This window comes from Lepidochelys olivacea, assembly GCF_965140295.1.
Source record: "Lepidochelys olivacea isolate rLepOli2 genome assembly, chromosome: 4".
NCBI lineage: Eukaryota > Metazoa > Chordata > Testudines > Cheloniidae > Lepidochelys > Lepidochelys olivacea.
The window spans coordinates 87,832,294-87,854,312 of NC_140414.1; positions in this window are offsets into that span (position 1 = coordinate 87,832,294).

Here is a 22,019-nt window from a genome sequence, read left to right on the forward strand (position 1 = left end):
AGTCCAAGGCGCTAATTGCTTCTCATGTAATGGATAACTTAGGGGTTCATACCCCTCCTCTCTACAGTCCAGTCAACCTTTGAAATGTATTCTTCTGAAATGTATCCCCAGATATAGTTCTGGGCATTCCATGCTGGACATTGTGGGCCCTATGCTGTGTCCTACCAAAAGGGAGAAGAGAGAACCTTGATTGTACTGGATTTTGCCAGTAAGCATCCAGATGTTGTGCTTTTATTTAATGTAGAAGTTGACTCACTATTTTCAGCAGAGTGGGTTTCCCTAAAGAGATTTTTATCAGATCATAGGTTAAATTTCAGGTCCCAGCTATTCAGTGAATTACGAAAGTTGTGTGGAGTGGAACAACTAAAGGATATCTCATATCACCCAGAGACAAATGGTTTGGTGGAGGGGTCAATACTGGGGATGTCTGCAAACAACAAGGCCCAGTACTATCTGTTATTTGCTTATACAGAAGTACCCCAAGCATCAACTGGTTTGCCTCAGTTGATCTTCTATATGGAAGAAAAGTGATGGGACCTCTGGATTTCATCAGAGACTCTTAGGAAGAGGAAACAGAGACAGAGAAGGAGCCTGTGACTGAGTATATATGAAGGTTCAGAAAAGAGTTAAGAGCCATGATGGATGTGGTTCAAACTAATAGCCAGACCAAACAACAGGCTTGGTCTGATAAAAATGCTTGTGAATGCTCTTTTGAAGTACAGGACTCTGTGCTGCTGCCAATCCCTGTCAAAAAATACAAAATGCAAAACTCATGGGAGGAACCTTTAGAAGTGATTAAAAAGGGTGAATGAATGCACATATGTAAAAAGAGCTCACAGTAAAGCTGCCACACAAATGGTACAAGTTAATAACCTTAAGCCTGTAATAGCGAGGAAGCAATGGTAAACACAGTTTGTTGTGTTGAAGGGGAAACTGAGGCATCAACTCATGGATTTGAGGGCTGGATGCCAAAATGACTCATCACTTGAATGCACTGAGGTATGCAGTGGGTTAATGCATGCTGAGAAGCAGAAGTATATCTCTACTGCAAGCATACAAGCATGTATTCTGCAGCAAGCCAGGGAGGACTCAGTGATGACCCATAAAATCATCACTGTGGGATCCCAGCCTGCACCATTTGGGCCTACCATACCACTAGCAAGGTGTAAGAGCACAGTCAAACAGGAGATACAGAGCATGGTGGACATGGGTGTGATTTAAAGAGTCTGACAGTTCCTGTGCATCACCTCTTGGTCCCTAAGAACAATAACACTAGGATTTTGCATTGAGTATGGAAAATTCAATGTTGTCACTGTTCAAAATGCTTATCCATTGCCCAGAGTTGACGATATGCTTGATATCTTGTTTTGCTCAAAATATTTTAGCACTTTTAAATCTTGTGAAAGGTTATTGGCAGATAACCTTTAAATGAAAATGCACAGAAAATAAATCTGCTTTTATTATTGATACGTGACTGTAGGAGTTCAAAATGTTACCTTTTGGATTAATTAGTGCTGGAGCCACTTTTCGGAGTCTGGTCAATCAAATGTTAAATGGATTACAACAGGGTTCTCAACCAGGGGTCTGGGGCCACCTGGGGGGCCATGAGCAGTGTTTCAGGGTGTCTGCCAAGCAGGGTCAGCATTAGACTTATTGGGGCCCAGGGCAGAAAGACAAAGCCAGGCTGAAGCCCAGGGCTCTGTGCCCCACCACTCGGGGCTGAAACTGAAGCCTAAAACTTGTAGCTTCGTGGGAGCCCCTGTGGCATGGGGCCTCAGGCAACTGTCCTGCTTGCTACACCCCTAATGCCAGCCCTGGCTTTTATATGTAGAAAAACAGTTATTGTGACACAGGTGGCCATGGAATTTGTATAGCATGTTGGAGGGGCCTGAAAAAGAAAAAAGTTGAGAACCCCTGGATTACAAGATTTTGAAAGAGATTATATTGATGATATTGCAATATTTAGCAACTCTTGGTCAGATCAGATTAAACACTTGGGAACTGTACTGTGAAGTCTCAGAGATATAGGACTGATTGTTAAGGCCTCTAAATGTAAAATTGGAGCAGCCAAAGCTCCTTATTTGGGACACTGGGTAAGGGTTGATCAAATCTCACCTGACCCTTTGAAGGGAGAAGCTATTATTAATTGGCCTGTACCTCAAACCAAAAGGCAAGTCCAATCTTTCATAGGCTTGGTTAACTACTACTGCTGATTTCTGAATGGGTTCAGTGAGGTTGTATCTGCAATAACAGATTTGCACAAAAAAGAAAGCCAAACAAGTGGTGTGCTGGCTGCTGATCAAGAGGGTTTTGATAAAGAAAATCTTGTCAGAAAAGCCTGGTCTGGCCAGTCCAGATTTTGACAAAATGTTTGAACTCTGTACAGATGCATGAAACATTTGTATTGCAAAAAATCCAAACCAACCAACCAAACAAAACAAAAAAACACCCACTGCGGGAGGAACCAGCATTGAGTGTACACCAGACAAGGCTTCTACACCCAGTTGGGAAAGGAACTTGATCTGGAAATGACCTTCAGAAGAATAGATTTCAAAGGTTTACTAGACTATAAAGAGAAGGGGCGTGAACCCCTACATGATCCTTCACCTGAGGAGACAAAGGAACTGAGCACTCTGAGCTCTGTGAAGGTTCCCACCTAACAAACTAGTCAGGCATGCTGGAAGAAAGGTTGATGAGAAAGAAGTCTTTGAACAAAGGACATTAGTTTGGTAAGTTAGACTGAAGTCTTAGAAGTGTAGTTTTTTGTTTGTTTGTAACCATTTCTCTCTCTATTCCTTATATCTGATATCACTTAAACCAGTGTCCTTTTATTAAATATATTTACCCTTACTATAAACCAGCTCAGTGCTTTGATTGAAATAGAGTGTTTGTTAACCCCAGTTAAGGCAATAATCGGCTCTGTACTGTCTTTTTAAAGGAGCAGCAAACTTCATAAGGTTTCAGAGCGTTACAGGAAGAGGGAGTTGTGCACTGCAGAAAGACTTCTCTGATGAACTTGGGAACTGGGATTTACTGATTTACCTGCTAGGCAAGGTTTGGAGTGGCAGAGACCTGAAGAGTTTGCTCACAGAGCAGACAAGCTGGTGTGTCCTGGAGTTGACACACAGCCTAGAAATAGCAAAGCTCTCACTTGCTAGGGCATAAAAGGATAACATAAATAGTAATTCACAATTCTGGGAACACCAGCAGGGTGACCCAAGGACTATGTAAATACCATAGGTGCATACATGCCATGGTTTACATGTTTTTGATAAGTTTGCTCAGTAGTTACCTGTTCCAATTGCTTAGCACATTTTGCAGGTTTTCAATTTCATCCTTTGTTCTTTCAATTTCATCCTGTGGCTTTTGTCCATAGACTCTCAGTGCAAGGACAGCAATGACCACCCTATGGGCTCATTTACCAGGATTTTCTTTTCAAAGCTTCTTTAGCTCAAAGGAGCTGCCAAGTCTGAAAACAGTTGTTTTTTTATAACAGCATCACATTCTCCAGCACCATAAAATGTTCTTTTGTCCTTCTGATGAAGGCTCTCACTATGCAGTGAGCAGTGAGTGACTTGAGCCCTTGTGATGTAGCAAGAACAAGAGACCATAAAAACAGTAACTTTGTTTTTAGTGTTGAGAACAGAAAAGATTAGGGCAGACAAAAAACAACATCAAGAAGCTCTGTTGTGGCAGGTTTCATGTTACTGTCTGCTAAGAATAACTTCAAATGGAGTCTCTCTTGATACTCACACATATATCTCTACTTGTAAAGTTTGATCTTTTTATGTACATTGTGCACTTGGCTAAACCTCTGCCTGAAACGGTCAGTAATTTTCAGTTTAGTTATAATCCTTACCTGTTACTTGATTATGGGATTCTGGTGCAGACCTGTCTAGGCAACTTCAAAATGTATGCCAAATTGTATTTTTAATTAAGTATCAAACCCACAATCCAATTTCCACATAAAGATATGCTGAGATGTTTCATTTGTCTATTACAGGATTCTAGTGCATTTTGTTCTCAGAATAAACCAGCAAAGTTGTGACTGTGTCCTGTACAATTAAAGAGGCATATTTATGTCTCATGAAGGACTATTGTACTGCACCGATATTAATATACATTCTGACTAGCTCATCTGCCGTCTTTTGATCGTCCCCGGTGTCATTACAGTCTGAGAACAGAAATTTTCCAGTTGAGTTTTGAAAGCTGTGCAAGACTTTCAATTATAGAAAGATTTTCTGTCTGAACCAACTATGGAAGTCCATATGTGAAAGATCTTTGTGCAACTATGAATCCTATAGGGTGTCCTGATATGATCTGGAACAAGTAGCATATGCAATTATGATAAATGACACTAATTATTTCACCCACTGGGAGTCATAGTCATCAACTATTTTCATTATTGTAGCTGCACAGGACTTCACAATTGACAATGCAGAATACACAGAGTTCAGAAGCTTTTGCTCAAAAAAAAAAAAATCCTACAAGTCCCTAGAATCTGAACTGAAGGAGAAGCTCCTTCAGCTGTTATAGAACATATATCCATAGTAGCTGCCAAGGAGCAACATGATTAGAAATACTTGGACAGGTCTGACATACTTTGCAGTAGACGGCAATGTGCATATACACATGCTAATCTGAGAATCAGAAGAATTTAGTTCAGAAAAGTTAATAGTAAAAATGGCAACGGATTGATTGGTTCATGTCTACTAAAGATGGGAGTGTCAGAGTTCAAAGGCCACATTACAATACCTTAATTTGTAAGTTATATATTCAAATTCAGAAATCAAACTGAAAGCCTATAATTCTGATTTCAAGGTCTAGGAAAGAGCTGTTGTTCAGATATTCATTCATGTAATTAGATGCTTTTAGGTATGAACAAATTATTAACGGTTTGATTTCTGTCAGAACTTCCACCAAATGCACTAAGTATCAGTTGACTTACAATAAATCTAGTATATATTTTAACTCTTCAATAAAATTCCTGTTACTAACAGTTCCATACATCTTTTCTCTCTGTTAGTAGCAGATTCATAAAACTACCTGAAACTACTCTTTTTTTACGTCGCAAATATTCATGAGTGAAGAAATAGTTATTGTAGTGATAGGCACCTTCCAAATATCCAAAATAGATCTAAAAAGCAGAGTTGCATGATTTTGATCCTGAGATAAATTTTACTTCTTTGCAGAAACAGACTTTCCCACATAATCTGAAAACCAGTGAAAAATTATAAATGAGACAGCAAAAACATTATGATGAAATTCTGGGCCCACTGAAGTCAAAGGCATATGGCCAGGATTTCACCCCATTTTTTCATGAAGACTTCCATTCTCCCCAGCCACTGTATGCTGGTTTTAACAACTAGTAGCTTAGTATAATTTTGCATAGTGAGGTTGTCAAAGGTCTAGTGTACTGATGAGATGAGATTTTATACAATGATGGAACAGTTAAATATTGATACTGTATTCTCTCCTCTAAATATACGATTTTGAAGAGTCAGTGAGGTGGGTCTGTTGAATAAGTAGATATTTCTCAGGTTTAGGGGAGTATCCCAATGACATGAAATCTAAATTGTAAATCTAAAGAATCTTCAAGGATGCCATAAAGGCTGGCAAATGAGAGAGTAGCGAATTCGCCAAGCTTTGGAAAAAAGTGTAAGTTTTATGGAATCACCCACCCTCTTATTCCTCACAGTAGTTTGTTTCTCTGCTGATTTTCTTTAAAAGTGTTGGTTCTCCAGGAAAAAAATTCTTCCCATCCACATTCCAAGCCAGGTAAAAAGTTCTTCAAGATGACTTATCTTTTGAATGTGCTAATGGAATCTGTAAAGCTGACTTGTTACTCCCAAAACCTTGGAATGTCTAACAAATGGCTATTTCTTCTTGATCCCTTTAATGTGCTAAAGGAAGATGATTTCTCTTGTCTTGTGCTCTTAAAATCCTCAGTTAGGCCGAATCGTCATTTAAAAATACTTGCTTTCAGTTCTTGCAGCACAGCTGGTATTGAAAACTGCCTGGAGAGCCAGTGCATAAATGTACCAACAACAGCCATCCTTTAACAAGCACTGTATGAACACAAAGCCATATTTATATTTTATGAAGTATTCTAAAACTGTCTTTATGATACATTCTGAAATAACATTAAATAGCATAAGAACTCTAGACAGCAATGCAGCTTTTGGATTGGGTATCACTCCCGTTACCCTTCAGTGCATTATACCCATTAAGTATACCCAAAATGGTACAACTTTCTCCACAGTTTTGCAATATAATTTCCATTTGGCACCTTAATAATAAGATACTTTATCAGTAGACCTTCAGTGAGCAAGTGACATTGTCATTTCTTTGAGATCACATGAACTTTAATGATTTATAGTCTATGAAAAATTTCTGTCTGGTGTAGGCAAGTTTTGGAGAGGAGGGGAAAGTCACTCAGGGAGGTTCTTCTGCCTCTAGTATGCTCACCTACAGTAGAAGGTAGAATTAGACGTCCCACTTAAACAAATGCTAGTTGGGAGCCCAAACTGCCCATCTAGTTCACCATATAACAGTTAAACGACATATATTGAGAAATCATATTCTGAAAGACTTAATCCCTGACGTTCAGGTTCTTCCCTAGAGGTCAGATTTTTATAAGTATTAGCATGTGTTGTGGCCCTTGACCTCTGCAACTTGGAGGAACTTGGGCCTGGTCTACAACTAAAATGTAGGTCTACCTATCTACCTCACTCAGGGCTGTGGAAAATGTTCACACCTCGAGCATCGTAGCTAGGTCAACTTAACCCTGGTGTAGACATGGTTGGGTCGATGGAAGGATTCTTCCACTGATTTAGCTACCACCTCTTGGAAAGGTGGAGTAACTACATTGATGGAAAAAACCCTTCTGTCAATGTAGGAAGTGTCTACACTACAGCAGCACTGCTACATCACCATAGCTGTGCTGCTGTAGTGCTTCTAATATACCCTCAGTAGCCCTAGAGTCTTCATATCCCCACTGTTAATTGATTTTATCATCTTCTCAAATTTCTTGTTTAATACAGAATTTTCCTAATTGAAGTGCACCATTAACCTCATCTATAATTTCTCTCTCCCAGAATAGTAAGAACAAGACAAATCAATGATTTCCTTTTATTTGACCTCCAAGTCCTGTAATTAGTTTACTCCCCTCAGTAATCCTAGAGGAGTGCATAGTCAAATTTGCTTTTCACAATTTCATGTCAACTAAGATACCACAGTGGAGGGCATAAAATGTAGACACTTCAGGCAGTAACACACTGTGGACAGATCTCTGAAGATGCACGTAACATTCATTTTGCAGATCAGTGGGTGGAAGTGCGGGAAATGCTGCAGTAATGGGTCGGAGCAATAGAAACATGCTATCAATCATTAAGTGCCTTCTTTTTCCTCACTTTGCAGCTTTAATTTGTACATGTGTTTTGTTCATCTTTTGAAGCTCAGGGTAAATACAGAAGCGTACTGATTTGTCTTCCCTTATTTGACAAGCTCCTGGATTTGTAAATTCTTTGGAGAATCATTTTAAGATCAATTGTAGAATTGGCTTGAAGGATCAGTAACACGTTATTGACGCTCTCTCATCTAGGTTGTCAGCACAAATCCAGCCCAAGTGAGCAGTGACTAAGAGGTATTATCACTGAACCCTGGTGGATTTGAAAGAGGAGTGAGTGGTTTCAACCCAGATCCTAGTGGACCCCTTTACCAAAGCCACCACCACAGCTGGCACTGCTCAGCTCTCCTCTCTCAGAAGAAAGGCCATAGACACCAAACAATTTACCCTTGGTTCCTGTTGTTCTGGAGGGTGCTGCATGGACACCTGCTGCCTATACTGTATTTGTTCTGTGAACATGGGACTGCATGGTCTAGCAGGTATTTTTGCGTTGTTCTCTGCCTTAGGATGAGATGAATCATTTTGAAGTGTTATATTACAGTTATCAATACAGACTTTGTTCTGAAATAAAACACTGTAAGACTAGGTCTCTAAAGGTTGAATGAGAGGCAGCCTCATAGGTGACCTTATTCAATAGCAACTCTTGCACCGTTTCCATTCTATTTGGTTGGTGCTACAGGATAAGGCAATGCCAACACAGTGGTAACCGCTTGTGCTGCTGTTAATTTTAACCACCCTATCAATAAGCTGCTGCCTTTCAAGTTATAAAAAGGACTCCATTATCATCAAGTTGAGAGACTGAGATCATTTGTACTAGTAGTGCTATGAAAAGCTGTAACATAGCTGAAACCTGACACAAGCTTAAAACATATCTAGGGATGAATTTATCATTGTACAAGAAACGAGATAATAAGAGCCTCTTTTAAGTTATTAAAATTCTAATGGAAATTGGACCGCAACCACTGTTAAAAGCTGTAGCTTCTTAGTAAAATATTAAACTACCCTCACAATAAAAATAATTAAATTAATCAAGCATCTCTCAGATAAAGACAAGGACATTTTGAGAGAAGACTGGAACTACTCACAGAAGCGTTTTACTGTGAGAAGTGACTTTGTAAGAACAGCTTTGTGGGGTTCTGCATTTCTGTGTCTCACTGATTTTCATATCAACTTTGCTCAGTTTACCAGTAAAAGGGTGATTTTCCTAACTGCCAACTCTGCATACTCACTTTGGGGTCTGAAAACAAAGTTGTGCTCTCTCTAAATCTTGCCTGATCACCAGTTACAAAGAGTGGGATCCTGCAAAGGTACTTTGTCACATAGACCCCAGGTTAGGCACATAAATCTCAGGTTTAGGCTCTACGGCAATCCGCTGAACCCTCTAGGTGCCTAAACTCACTTGGTGCCTAAATTTTCAAGGAAGAAATTCTCTTGATGCTTCATTCTAGGCATCCAGTTGTTTATCTCCCACCTAAGTTCCAGAGTGAATCATGAACCAAGGGAGGAGAGGCATTTGCCTCCAATGTTGCATGAAGGGTCCGATCCAGTAGGTATACTCAGAGGCTGCCTCCCGGATCAGCTCTCATTCAAAATCTGGAGGAGATGGTGGTTGTGGTGCTCACCTTTTAACTTTCATCCCAGGGCTTACAGCACTCACTTGGGATGTGGGAGACCAGGCTCAATTCTCCCCTTCTCTGCCAGAAGGGTCTCCCACATCCCAGGTGAGTGTTCTAACCCCTGGGATGAAAATTATAAAGGTGGGCCCCATCACCAGCTCCTCCATCCATTTTTGCGTGGAGCGAGGCAGGCACCTAACTCATTCCTGAAAAAAAAACAGCTTAGGCATCTAAACTTTCTGACTCCAGGAGACGGGTTCTGGTTCATGGATTGCTAGCAGAGATAAGTGTCTCTCTGTGAGGAGCAGGGCTTAGCCAACCTGTCACGGACATCTCCCATTGGCTAGTTTAGGTGGCTCTGCACCTAGCATGCTGGCTTTTATGGATCACACTGTGAGGCTGCTATCTCTGCCCATTCATTGTGTAGAAAGCACAGGTACCTAATTCAGGCTTGAGGAATCACAATGTCGTGCCTATGGTTTTCTAGATGTCTAAAAGTTAGGCATCACGACACTGAACATTGCAAAAACTAAGCACCTTTGTGGATCTGGGCCAAAGATTCTGTAGGCCAAATGCTTCTCTCAGTTCACTCCTTTGCAACCCCATGGTCTTTAGACTGTGCTCTGAATTACCTATTGTTTTAGTGGAGTGGCATAAATGTAACTGAGGGTATAATTTGAAGTTAATGGCATTGCAGAGGTGTCAATGCAATTGGAATTTAGTTAATTTTATTATGTGAGCCAAAAACATTTCAATTAATTTCACCCTCCCAGAGTAGCATTCGTTCTGCAGGGATGATGGGAGTAAAAAGTAGGAAAAATGTATTTGTATCATTAAAGCAAGCAGACATGACTGGGTAACACAAAGAACAGATTTGATAAGGAAGGAGTAATTTTTACATAACCATTTTAGACTCCTACTTTAAACCACCCCCTTGTAGAGGTACAGCAGCATATATGATATGTAAAAATCACCACCCACTGTTTGGACAACCCTATCATACCCACGTACCCAGAGTGAGTTAAGGATGGAAATTCAGCCTCAACTCTGAATTTAACTGCATTTCTAGTTTTATGCAAAGCACTTAACTTTAATTTTTTTTAGTTTAATTTCTTGAGATTGTGATTTTTTTTAAGAGGAAAAAGGAAATACAAGATAATGATTTTTGTGGGAACCTTTGAGACACTTTTTTTTTTCTGGCAGTAGAATCGGATGCGTGAGAGAAATACATACATTACTAACCTAAATATACGAGACATATTGAAGAGCACTTCAGAACTTCGTATTATGTAATAATACGAAGTTCTGCCTGTTGTTGTCAGCAGCCACAAAGGCTCGGTTCAGATAGGTAGGGGTTCCTCTTAAAACTAAAACACCACTGGCTCAAGCGCCCATGCAGAATTTCGGCAGTCACTAAATACCTTCCCATGACATCCTTAATAGGCAATAGCTTCCCCATTTGCCAGCACAGTGTCGGTGTATGAAACAAAGAAAAATTTGTGTGTGTGGTGGGGGGGCAGAATTCAGCAACAATCTATATGAATGGTAAATAAAATATTTCCCCATAGTAACTTTGATCATACTCCATTAACTCCACCTGCTGTCATGAATATCCAATAGGCAAATGTCCTTTGTCCCATCACTTCCCCTTTCCCCATCCACCAAAGCTCATTCATACAGTTTGGCGTCAGTGCGTAGCATAGTCCCGGAGTCCTGAGGTGCACTCAGGTAGGCTTGTCTTTACTCCATTGGGAAGTGCTGCCTGGTCCTGTCTTGAGCCTCCACCACCCATCCTAGCTATAGGAATTTCCTCTTTATTTAATGTGAGTAGGAGAGGCCTCCCCAGAGCTCACCCTGCTCTGTTACTGTCCTCTGTGGGTTCAGCAAAGTGCCCTCTCTTTGAACCATCTCCCACCACAGTCCTCCCAACAGTGCAGGATCCTCCCTGGAAGGGAACCAATAGCATATAGATAAGCTTGGCAGAATTGTTTTTAGCCTAATTAATGGATATCAATATTTTAAAGCATTTTTTCAATTTTTATCGATTTAAATTCACAGCTGTGAAAAATGATGATTTTTATGCTTTTTTCCCTATTTTTATTGATTTAAATGTTCACAGTTGCAGAAATTATTGGGAGGTCAGATAACTAATGTCAATAGATGTTGAAATTCAATACATTAAAGCTTTATAACTGTTAAAACACAAATTGTAAACTTCACCTGTCAAAAATATACAAAGCAAGTATCCTTAAATCAAATTCCAATACATTCTTGAGCAAGTTTTTTAACTTTGCCTACCTGTAAATTTCTATTATCGATAGAAATTTTTTAAAATCAATTTGTGTGTGGATAGTAAAGTCAATGTTAATTAACATTTACCAATAAAAATCGAATCCTTTCTAGCATAACTATAGATCTCTTCAGCAGAGTCTTTACCACAAAGAGTCTTTTTCCCCTCTTCTCTTTCAGTTCAGTTCTACTACCCAACCATTTATTGGTTTGTGTACAGTTATGGTGATTCAGAAAATGTCACTTAAGGAATTCTGGGTAGAAAGCCTATGCAAATAAATCTCTCTAGCCATCTAGCCCCTCTTTTCATCAATAGGTGGGGCAGAAAGTTCCTTCCTCTCTAGAGCTTCAGGTCACAGGGCTTACGGTATAATGATCACCGATGTGAATATGCTGCTGCAATCTAGCCTATAAATGTCTATGAATTTTTTGCAACATATTTTATTGTCAAAGGCTATAAGAGATCTTTGAGAGTCTGTAGGGAATTGGTTAGTTCATGGTTTCTTGACTCTAAACTGTAATTGCGTTGCAGTAATCATCTTTCTTATGGCAATAGTACAACAGTGAAAGCAACAGCATGACCACAACTGGTCTCTTACCCAGTCTAGAGCAGAGGGGGTAGCCATGAGTACACCAAGCTGCAGTCCAGCGATTCCCTCACTTTCCACCTATGGAGTAAGTATGTGCATCCAACGAGATGCAGCGACAGCTAGGGAGAGCATTAAGATCATGGCAAATACCTCACTAGTGCTCCACCATGACCTAAAACACATACCCCGGCCACCAACTAAAAATCAAGAAAATCCTTCTAGTCTCATGCCACAGCCCTCCTTGCAGAAGATAAGGATGTTCACCGAAAACGGTCTGAAGCCTGGGTGGCTTCCGATGTACCCAACAAAAAGTCTCATCAACGACCCAACTGTGCAAGTGCCAGGCTTTTTCTCCCTCTGGTGCATAGGGACAGCTCTAAACCATATCTGCACCCAACATGAAAGATGCGCATACTTTGTGAAGTAATAGATTCATTACCATTGTGCTGATTAGTTTGTTGTTAAGCTAGCTGGTACAAAGACTATTTTATACGTGGGTTTACATGGCAAATCAGAACACTGACACTATTCCCTACAGTGATTCTGTCAGTCATTACAGATCATGTCACTGTGGGTGCCATGCGTGGGCACTCTGCTGTAATCCTATAAGACTTCTGTTACAAAGCCTTTCCTACACACCTGCAATACTTGTTATTCTAAATGAATCCCCTGCTTTAGTGAGACACTATAAGCCACGTTTCAGCCCACAGTCAATTTTTATGGTTGAGATACAAGTCCATGGCAATGTAGGCTTTAAATGGAGCAATCATGAAGGCCTCTATAACCACCACCTCATGATTATAGTAAAATACTATTCTGGAAGTTTTTCAAACATTCATGACACAGTACAAACACTTCTGGATGTACTTCAGCATTTTTCACAATAATGAAATCCAAACACTGAGTAGATTAGACCCCACACTTCTCCACGTTGAAGGGATAAAGTCTCTATTGTTTTACAGTCATTCATAGAATCTGGCCATTCTGATGTTGTACAAGGTGCTGAGCAACATCAACTCCCAATGAAGTTAATAAGAGCTGAGGGAGTTCAGCACCTTATGGGAAGTATTCAGCAACTTGGAGGGTCAAGCTCTGAGAATGTAGCAGCATGGCACATTGATGGCAGGCCTGGCTGTATGCCAGTTTAAGTTTGAATAATGCTCCTGCTGTATTTTGCACTATGCACCCTGCATAGTGGCAAATATTTGTTTTTAAAAATGATCTAATGAACTGAAAAAGTGAATTGCATGAATGATGTTGAATGGCTCCATGACCCACTGACATGCCTGTGTACCTATGCTAATGTAGCCTTTGTGGTGCAGGGGTCTATTCTACCAGTGAGTCTGTCACAGCACTGGCCAATCAACATTCTCAGCTGAGTAGTTTATGAATGCCATTCTTGGAAGTACAGTTTTTAGGGTGGCATTTCTGAGCATGAGGGCAAACACGTGCCAGGTTTCACAGCAGGTAGTCACAGACACAGGCAGCAAATGAACGGATGTGCCCAGGAGCTTGTGACCACCACCCATGTTTGCGTACACTGGAATGTCTCTAGCACATTTAGCCTCTCTCTGGTAACTGTAATAATTAAAATTAAAACAGCTTGGTAAGAAATGAGTTTCATGTTATTATATCAGTTCTTTTCTGAAAACTTTGCATTGCTGTTGTGTACTTCATTGCATAGCAGAACTACTATGGTTTCCATCGTTTGCTTGTTTTTTAAACACAGCACATAAAATATTCACATTCACAAGTGTGGCAATGACCACATTTCAGATACACTATAGATAGAAAGATACACCATCTACTCAGAGGCCATTTTTCTAATCTATTAAATCCATATCTTGAGTAAAAGCACAATAGTCAATGAAAAATCACCTAATTTTGCATCTTCGCAGCCAGCAAAAGAGAATGCTGAAAATCCACTGAATCCCGCTTACAAAATTCTGGCACACCATAATATTTTTTCATTGCTATTACAAATATATTTTGCTCTCCCAGCTTCATTAAGTGCATCTTCTTTAGATTAAGATTTTCTTCCTAATTGCATGCAAGGTTCCACTTACAGGACTTTATTAACTACTAACAGTAAACAAAGATAGAGTCTTGAGAATTAAAATGCTGCAGCCATTAACATTAACAAATAACATACACATTAGATGCCCATATATTATAAACAACATCTTTGTCTGTTTATGCATCACACACATTATACAGCTAATTATTAATAACAAGTGTCCAAAAAGAGACAGCCCCTCTCTTCATTCTTTCCTCTGCATAACTGAGTGGGCTGGAAGTTTGGTTTTTGGACAGATCGTTGGCCATTCTGCTGCCACAGATATTGAGGGAAAACTTGCAAGATGACATGCTTCACACATTGTGCCCTAAAGGTTACTAAAAACTTATGAGTATTCTGATCTTCTGACTGTAAAGAGTTCTAAAGTTTGAGGCCCGTCCCTACACTCCTTCAGTAGCAAGCTCTAACGGCCACACTTGTCAAGGGGGACTCTGGAAAGAGATCCTCTGAGAGCTGGCTGGGGTCTTGCTCATTGTGGGCCTTAACGACTATCCCCAAGACATTTAATATTTGTGATTCGAACTACAATAGCTACCTTTTTGGGAGTAAGATGGGCATTAGAGCACACAAAATAGGTATGTGCACATGCAAATACCCATTTGCCTGTACAAATCACTTTGGTACACAGGTACAAAATCGGTGGTCATTTTTGAAAATTTAGCCTGTGAAATGTAGCAAACATGCTTTTGAAAAACTATAGATGGTCAGATCATTTAACAAAGGAGTCTGTGAGAAAACAATCTGCATAACACAAAGATCTTTAGAATCTTCCCTTTTTCTGTACAAATTTCAATCACATTCCTTATTCTCTTTAGACTAGGTCACCCACCCATTGATAATATTACTTTGCCCCTTGAAAATATTTAATAGAAGAAAGAAAACAAGGATATTTCAGGCACCTACTGCTGCCAGCAAAGCAGGTTGTATGGCGTGGCAGATGCCCTGGAAAGCCTTGAGCTGTCAAAACCCAAGTAATGGGATTAGGAAACTATTGCCTTCAGCACAGACACTACTCATAAAGGCAAGTTCATGGCAGACAATGGTTGTGGAGCACAAACAGAGCTTGTGTACATGCTTTGAGAAGTGATAAAGTGATTATAGGGGGACTCAATAATAAAGTATGGTGCCATAAAAGACAAGACAAGACAAAAATAAAAGGCCCACAGTGCCTGGTAAGTCTAAGCAGCATTCCTGATTTTCTGGGGCACAGGCAGAAGAATAAAAGTATCAAAAGATACATACATTGCAATAGACTCTGCCCTGCTTTTTCCCTGACCATAGAAATAAACAGCACAGAAGCATAAACAAATTCCATGCCTACAAAACCCTAGAAAGGATAAGACATAAGAAAACAACCACTAAGCTCTTGGGATTCCACTCTCTTTGGACTAAAAAGAAATGAAATGCCCTTCAATAAAAAACAACAAACCAAACAAAAATAGCACCAAAGTGTAAATATAACATGCTAATATATCCAGATGAAGTACCCAAATGGAAATATTACATATACATGTACACATACCTTTATATCATACTGCACATAATTGTACTCCGGAATCAAAGTTTTCATTAAAAAATTGTTTCTATCCTTCATGGTTTGAAGATAACCTTTAAAATATGAACCAAGTATAAACTAATGCAGAGTTGTTTTCCTGAGTCTGCAGGAGACTTGAAACAGCAGCCCTGAGAGGTGTGAACTTTTTAATGGATGATCATTTGAGCAGAAGAATTCAATTAACAGGCTTATCCCACAGTATTAAAATGCTTCCCCACCACCTTAAGTACCAAAAGACCAATTCAGCATCCAAAGGCCTTCAGCTTCAACTCTGACATGATGTAATTACACATTGTCATCACATAGTTCGGCAAAATACTGAAAACTGAAAATGTGAGGACAATGTAAACAACTGGATTTAATATCAAAACAAGCTACTATTATGCTGATTATTGTATTCACTTTCATATTTCATTAATTAAAATAGTCATGCCTTAAATTTAAATGAAGCTGACGTAGAATTTCCAGGCTGCTGTAGTAGCATGCTACAAATCTAGGGATTTTGCCCCAGACTGCAGGTTCACAGAGTTCATGGGCTGTGCTTTATAAGAAAGGGATAGTCGGCATGGCTTTATAACAAAGGATGATGTTACAGTCACCTGACTTCCAGGCAGCATAAACTCTCCATGTTTAATTTAAACAAGAAGAATGCTTTTGGCACACACAGCTAAGTCACATCCTAGAACCAATGTTACAGGGATGTTTGCTGAGTGCCACAGTTTCAAAAACAAATTAAGTTTTGGTAATCTAATAGCAAATATTACACAACTTCTCAATTTGGCAGAAGGTGTGTAGACAATCTCTTCCCTTTGTGCTCTGATCCCACTCTGGTGTATCTTCTTAATTTTGAAGTCAAACCTAGAATGTTTAAGAAATATGGATAGGTGAAAATTTATTTGATTATGACAAGGATGCATGGTGGTAAAGGGCTGAAATCCTTTGAACAATTTTAAGAGCATCCACTTCATATATTTTAAACAGACACTGAATATATATCCTACTTTGAAATGCCAAGATCCTTATACATCAAGATACTGTGAAGCCTATACGAGATTCAAAACAGTTTCATCATTTGACTGCAAAGGTCATTCTGAATGGTTTAGGAGAAAAAGGAAAAGCAGGATCTGTGTGTCCTGTGTAAAGAGTGATTTCCAGCTGAGACAGAGCTTAGCAGCTCTATTGGCTCATTAAAAAAAAATAGCTCCTGAATTGAAAGTGAACCATGGTAATGCACAAGCTACACATATAAGACTGGTCTGCACTAGAAAAAAATGAGTTATTGCTGGGTGTTACCAATGGGTGCAACTGAATCATAGAATAGGGTTGGAAGAGACCTCAGGAGGTCATCTAGTCCAACTCCCTGCTCAGAGTAGTATAACCCCAATTAAATGATCCCAGCCAGCGCTTTGTCAAGCCGGACCTTAAAAACCTCTAAGAATGGAGATTCCACCACCTCCCTAGGTAACCCATTCCAGTGCTTCACCACCCTCCTAGTGAAACAGTGTTTCCTAATATCCAACCTAAACCTCCCCCACTGCAACTTGACACCATTGCTCCTTGTTCTGTCATCTGCCACAACTGAGAACAGCAGAGCTCCATCTTCTTTGGAACTCCCCTTCAGGTAGTAGAAGGCAGCTATCAAATCCCCCCTCGCTCTTCTTTCTGCAGATTAAACAAGCCCAGTTCCCTCAGCCTCTCCTCATAAGTCATGTGTCCCAGCCCCCTAATCATTGCCCTCCGCTGGACTATCTCCAATTTGTCCACATCCTTTCTGTAGTTGGGGGGGGGCCCAAAACTGGATGCAACACTCCGAATAGAGGGGAATAATCACTTCCCTCAATCTGCTGGCAATGCTCCTACTTATGCAGCCCAATATTCCACTAACCTTCTTGGCAACAAGAGTACACTGTTGACTCATATCCAGCTTCTCGTCCACTGTAATCCCCAGGTGCTTTTCTGCAGAACTGCCGCTTAGCCAGTCAGTCCCCAGCCTGTAGCAGTGCATGGGGTTCTTCCATTCTAAGTGCAGGACTCTGCATTTGTCTTCGTTGAACCTCATCAGATTTCTTTTGGCCCAATCCTCCAATTTGTCTAGGTCACTCTGGACCCTATCCCTACCCTCCAGCTTATCTATCTCTCCCCACATCTTAATGTCATCTGCAAACTTGCTGAGGGTGCAATCCATGCCATCATCCAGATCATTAATGAAGATGTTCAACAAAATTGGCCCTAGGACCGACCCCTGGGACACTCCACTTGATACCGGCTGCTAACTAGACATTGAGCCGATGATCACTACCCGTGATCCCTATCGCTACCTGAACTAGTGCTGACTACTGTTTAGCTACCTCTGTAGCCAAATAAACTGTGTGCAGCACAGTTTTAGAAACTACAGTTAAAAAGTTATCCTCATGTTAATGGGCAGCCAATAGAACTATAGTAGGAATAGCCATTAGAGTAGAGGGGGGATTTTTTCATGCAAGTAGTTTTTGGTGGGACAAAAGGGAGGCAGACTTTTTAGGTCTTTTCCACATATAACTTCCATGACTCTAGGACAAAAGAATGCAATGTGTTTGAATACTGTAGACCTATTTTTATGTTTTTTCCCCTTGTGTATGTATGGTATGTTTATAAGCCATTGGCTGCTTCCTAGAATGCCAGCTACTATGCCCTGGGGATTAGATTAATACGAAATCCTCATCCAAGCTGGCTCTTGAAGGTGCCTGGGAACAGAACTCCTGAAGAGACGCTCTTCCCCATCTCCAGCTTGCCTGAAGCTGGCAGAAAGCAGCTAAACCTCACCAGTAACTTAGTAAATCAAGAGATTTAGTCTCATTACCTTAATCCTGCCAATTAAGGTTAAAAAGAGAAGAGAAGCAGACAGTGAAACAGGAGAACATGTCCTAGAGATGGCTGGTGCCTGGAAGCCAGAGCCCATGAGCTTCATGAAAGTGGAGTCTAAGCTTTGTGTGTGTTTGTTTGCCATACCGTAGGAGTAAAAATATGGGCAATGTCTTTGAACTGTGTTCAGAATTTGACTCAGTACCAGAAAATAAAGCCAGCCTCACCCGCAAGAGGTACTTCTATTTTCTGAGTTTTACTCCTGTAAAAAGTATATTTATTTGTGCTGACCCCTGATTTTCAGTCCATTTCAGAAACATCTAAGCATGCAAAAATCATGAATTTCTTAAGTTCTCCAGTTTATGTCCTCTTTTCATAAGGTTGCCAACTGTCTAATTGCACAAACCCAAACAAGCTTTGAAAGATACCCCTGCTCCTTCCCTGAGGCCATACCCCAACCCCACCCTTCACTCCCTCCATCCCCTCTCCCTCCATCTCTCGCTCTCCACCACCCTCACCCACTTTCACCAGGCTGGGGCAGCGGGTTGGGGTGTGGGAGGGAGTTTGGGTACAGGTTCTGGGCTGGGGCAGAGGGTTGGGGTGCAGGAGGGAGTTTGGGTGTGGAAGGGTGCTCGGGGCTAGGGCAGGGGGTTGGGGTGCAGGAGGGGGTGTGGGCTCCAGCTGGGTGGCGCTTATCTCAGGTAGCTCCTGGTTGGCGGTGCAGCAGGGCTAAGGCAGACTCCCTACCTGCACCACTCCTGGAAGTGGCCGACCTGTTCCTGCAGCCCCTGGGGGGGTGGGCACCAAGGGGCTCAGTGCACTGCCACAGCCCACAGGCACCTCCCTCCACAGCTCCCATTGGCTGCAGTTCCCATGCACGGAGACCCCTGTCACACCCTCCCTCCACCCACCACGGGGGGCCACAGGGATGTGCCAGCTGCTTCCGGGAGTGGTGCGTAGCCAGGACAGGCAGGGAGCCTGCCTTCGCTCCACTGGGCTCCCAGACTTTTAGTGCCTAAAATCTCCTGGTTTGGCTTTAGTAGCCTCCGGGAAAGAGAGCCTGATTCCAGGAGACTCCCAGTGAAACCAGGAGGGTTGGCAACCCTAAATTTACAAGGTATAATACTGTACTCCAGTGTGATGTTTCTAGCTACAGATCTATGATGCTTTTTGTTTTCTGTGTGCTGCATCTTTAAGTTTCTAAGCACACTCCCCATTTTATAAGCACTCTCTGTTTTTGAGCTCAGAGTAGTACACTCTATCAGTGCAGAGTGCTGTGCTCTCTAAGAGACTTTTCTATTTTGTTGTTCTGACTAAAACATATATGTTGCATGGTGGGGTGGAGGAAGGTGGTGAAGACCACAGAAAGTCAATTAGAAGGAGGTCCAGAAGAAGGGGAACTGCTCAGGGCAGGCTTTGAAAGATGTCCCAAAATGGTGCCTAGTAAGCAAAGCTGGAGAAGTGAGCAGCTATAAACAGCCAATAAAAGTGAGACACACAAATCCACCCTCCTCAAACCACATTAGAGTTTGATAGCAATTAGTACCTGAAATAGTTAGCCAATCCTTCGTCCTACTCCTTTGTTCATATTTAAGCTTCCACCCTCCAAAGGGAATTGGTTCCCAACCCCACTTTGCTGATTTTTTACCTGTGTTCTCAACACTTGCCTTTTGGGATGCGTTAACACCCCTGGTGGTGGCTGGTGAAAAGTGAACAACAGAAGCTTTAGGGTGCCTCTTTACCTCATGTTAGCTAACACATGGTAACTAACACAAGGTAAAATCCTAGCGAAGAGAAGGCAGTTTGCACTTGTGTCTGCAGATTTAGATAGGCACTAGTGTAAAACAACTTTTTTCCCCAGTGAAGGCAAGGCCTAAGAGATATCAGCAATGCTGGAAGCTGGCTGACAGGGTATATCAAAATTTTTACTTATATTTAAGCTTTGCATTACGGGATGGGGCCATTTTCACTCCCCACCCTGCTAGTGACTCACCTGGTGGGGTGTCTGAAAAGTCCTTCTTTTTCATGGTTGATTTTTGCCCTAATGAAGTGTTTTGATTAGAAGCAATTGGTCAGGAAATTGCTTACAAGGAAAGAAACTACTGCTATCTTGCATCTCAGTGGAATGGCAAGATATGGAAAACCTGTCTTCACACTACAGCTCCACACATCTTACTAATGCTATCAGACACTTCTGTGCTTCGGTTGTATGTGTCTGTCATCTCTATTTAGAGCACAATGTCAGATTAATCACCGACTCATGATAATGTTATATTGAGCTGAAACCAATTACAGCTGGTTAGCTAGCATACTTTCACTCAGCAGTTTAACAATTAATCCATTTTAAATAGATGTTTAAATTTTGTGTGTATAAATGTATGAAAGGCACACTGAAGTGTGATGACAAATTCTGGAAAATGAAGCCCTCTGGCTTGGCAGGTATAGCATTTGCAATAGCATTGCAAGCTTCCCTACATCACACCAACCAATATTCTTTCAACCCTCTCTGTGCAGGACTTTTCTATCACCCTCATTGCCCTAGTATCTGAGCACCTGGAGGGGCCACTGTGGACTGGACTACATCCACCAAATGGCAATAGCTTTTAGTCATCACTGTCCCAAGTTAGAGTAGAATCAACAACCTAGGAGGTAAAAGCTTCACCACATAAGTAGTATTTGAGCTATCCGACCCTGTCACTTTAGATATTTTATAAGTTAAAACATTTACATTTTACAAGCTTTTTTCCAATCTCACATTGGTTAGAAACTCAGATTTCAAGAGGGTAGGGGGAAGGGAGAGGGGGAGTATTAAATGAAAACTGAGATTCTCACAATCATATGAGCTGGGGCTTTAAAAAGAATAAAAACACTAAGTAGTATGAGGCTTGTGATAAAAATCACAAGAACTGGCAACACAGAGGAAGTGTCTGTAAAACAGCATCAGTAGTGAGGACTGAAGAAGTCAGATGGGACTGAAGCCCTAATATGGCCAAATGACTCTTACTGGAACTTTACAAATAAAAACAGCCCACCACAGAACATACTGTGTAACAACAGTTCTCAGCCCACAGATCATGGGCTGCTTGTGGCCCAGTTAGCACACAGCTGCAGCCCAGCTCAGCTGTGTGCTAACAGCCAGCCCACATGCCCGGGGTCCACTGGGTTCCCAGCTACCCAGTGCGGAAGGGTCTGAGCTGCCAGGCCACCCTGCGTGATGGGGTTCCAGGGCTCCCAGCCAGCCCTGCGAGCTCCAGAGTCCGGGTCTGGAGCAGCCATCAGGCTCCACGAGGTCTGGGTCAGGGGCAGCCCAGAATGTATTATCAGTTGAGAACCACTGCCGTATAGTGTCCCCCAGGTGGTTCAGTCCTAGATGCCACCAATTAATAAATGTCATTGGGACTCCAGGTAAAATTAGACAGCAGTATATGATACTATTAAGGGTGATTTGAAAGTAGGCACTTTTGTTGTACATGGATAGCATGTTCCTTATATTGCATAAATAATAAGTGAAAATATTTGGCGGCAGAAGATATTTAAAATTAGGATGCATGAACCAAACACAGTTTAGGTAGCTTATGTGATTTATGGAGAGAAAACAGTGCTATAAATGTTTCCAACAAGTGTTTGGAATGGTGAGGGCCTT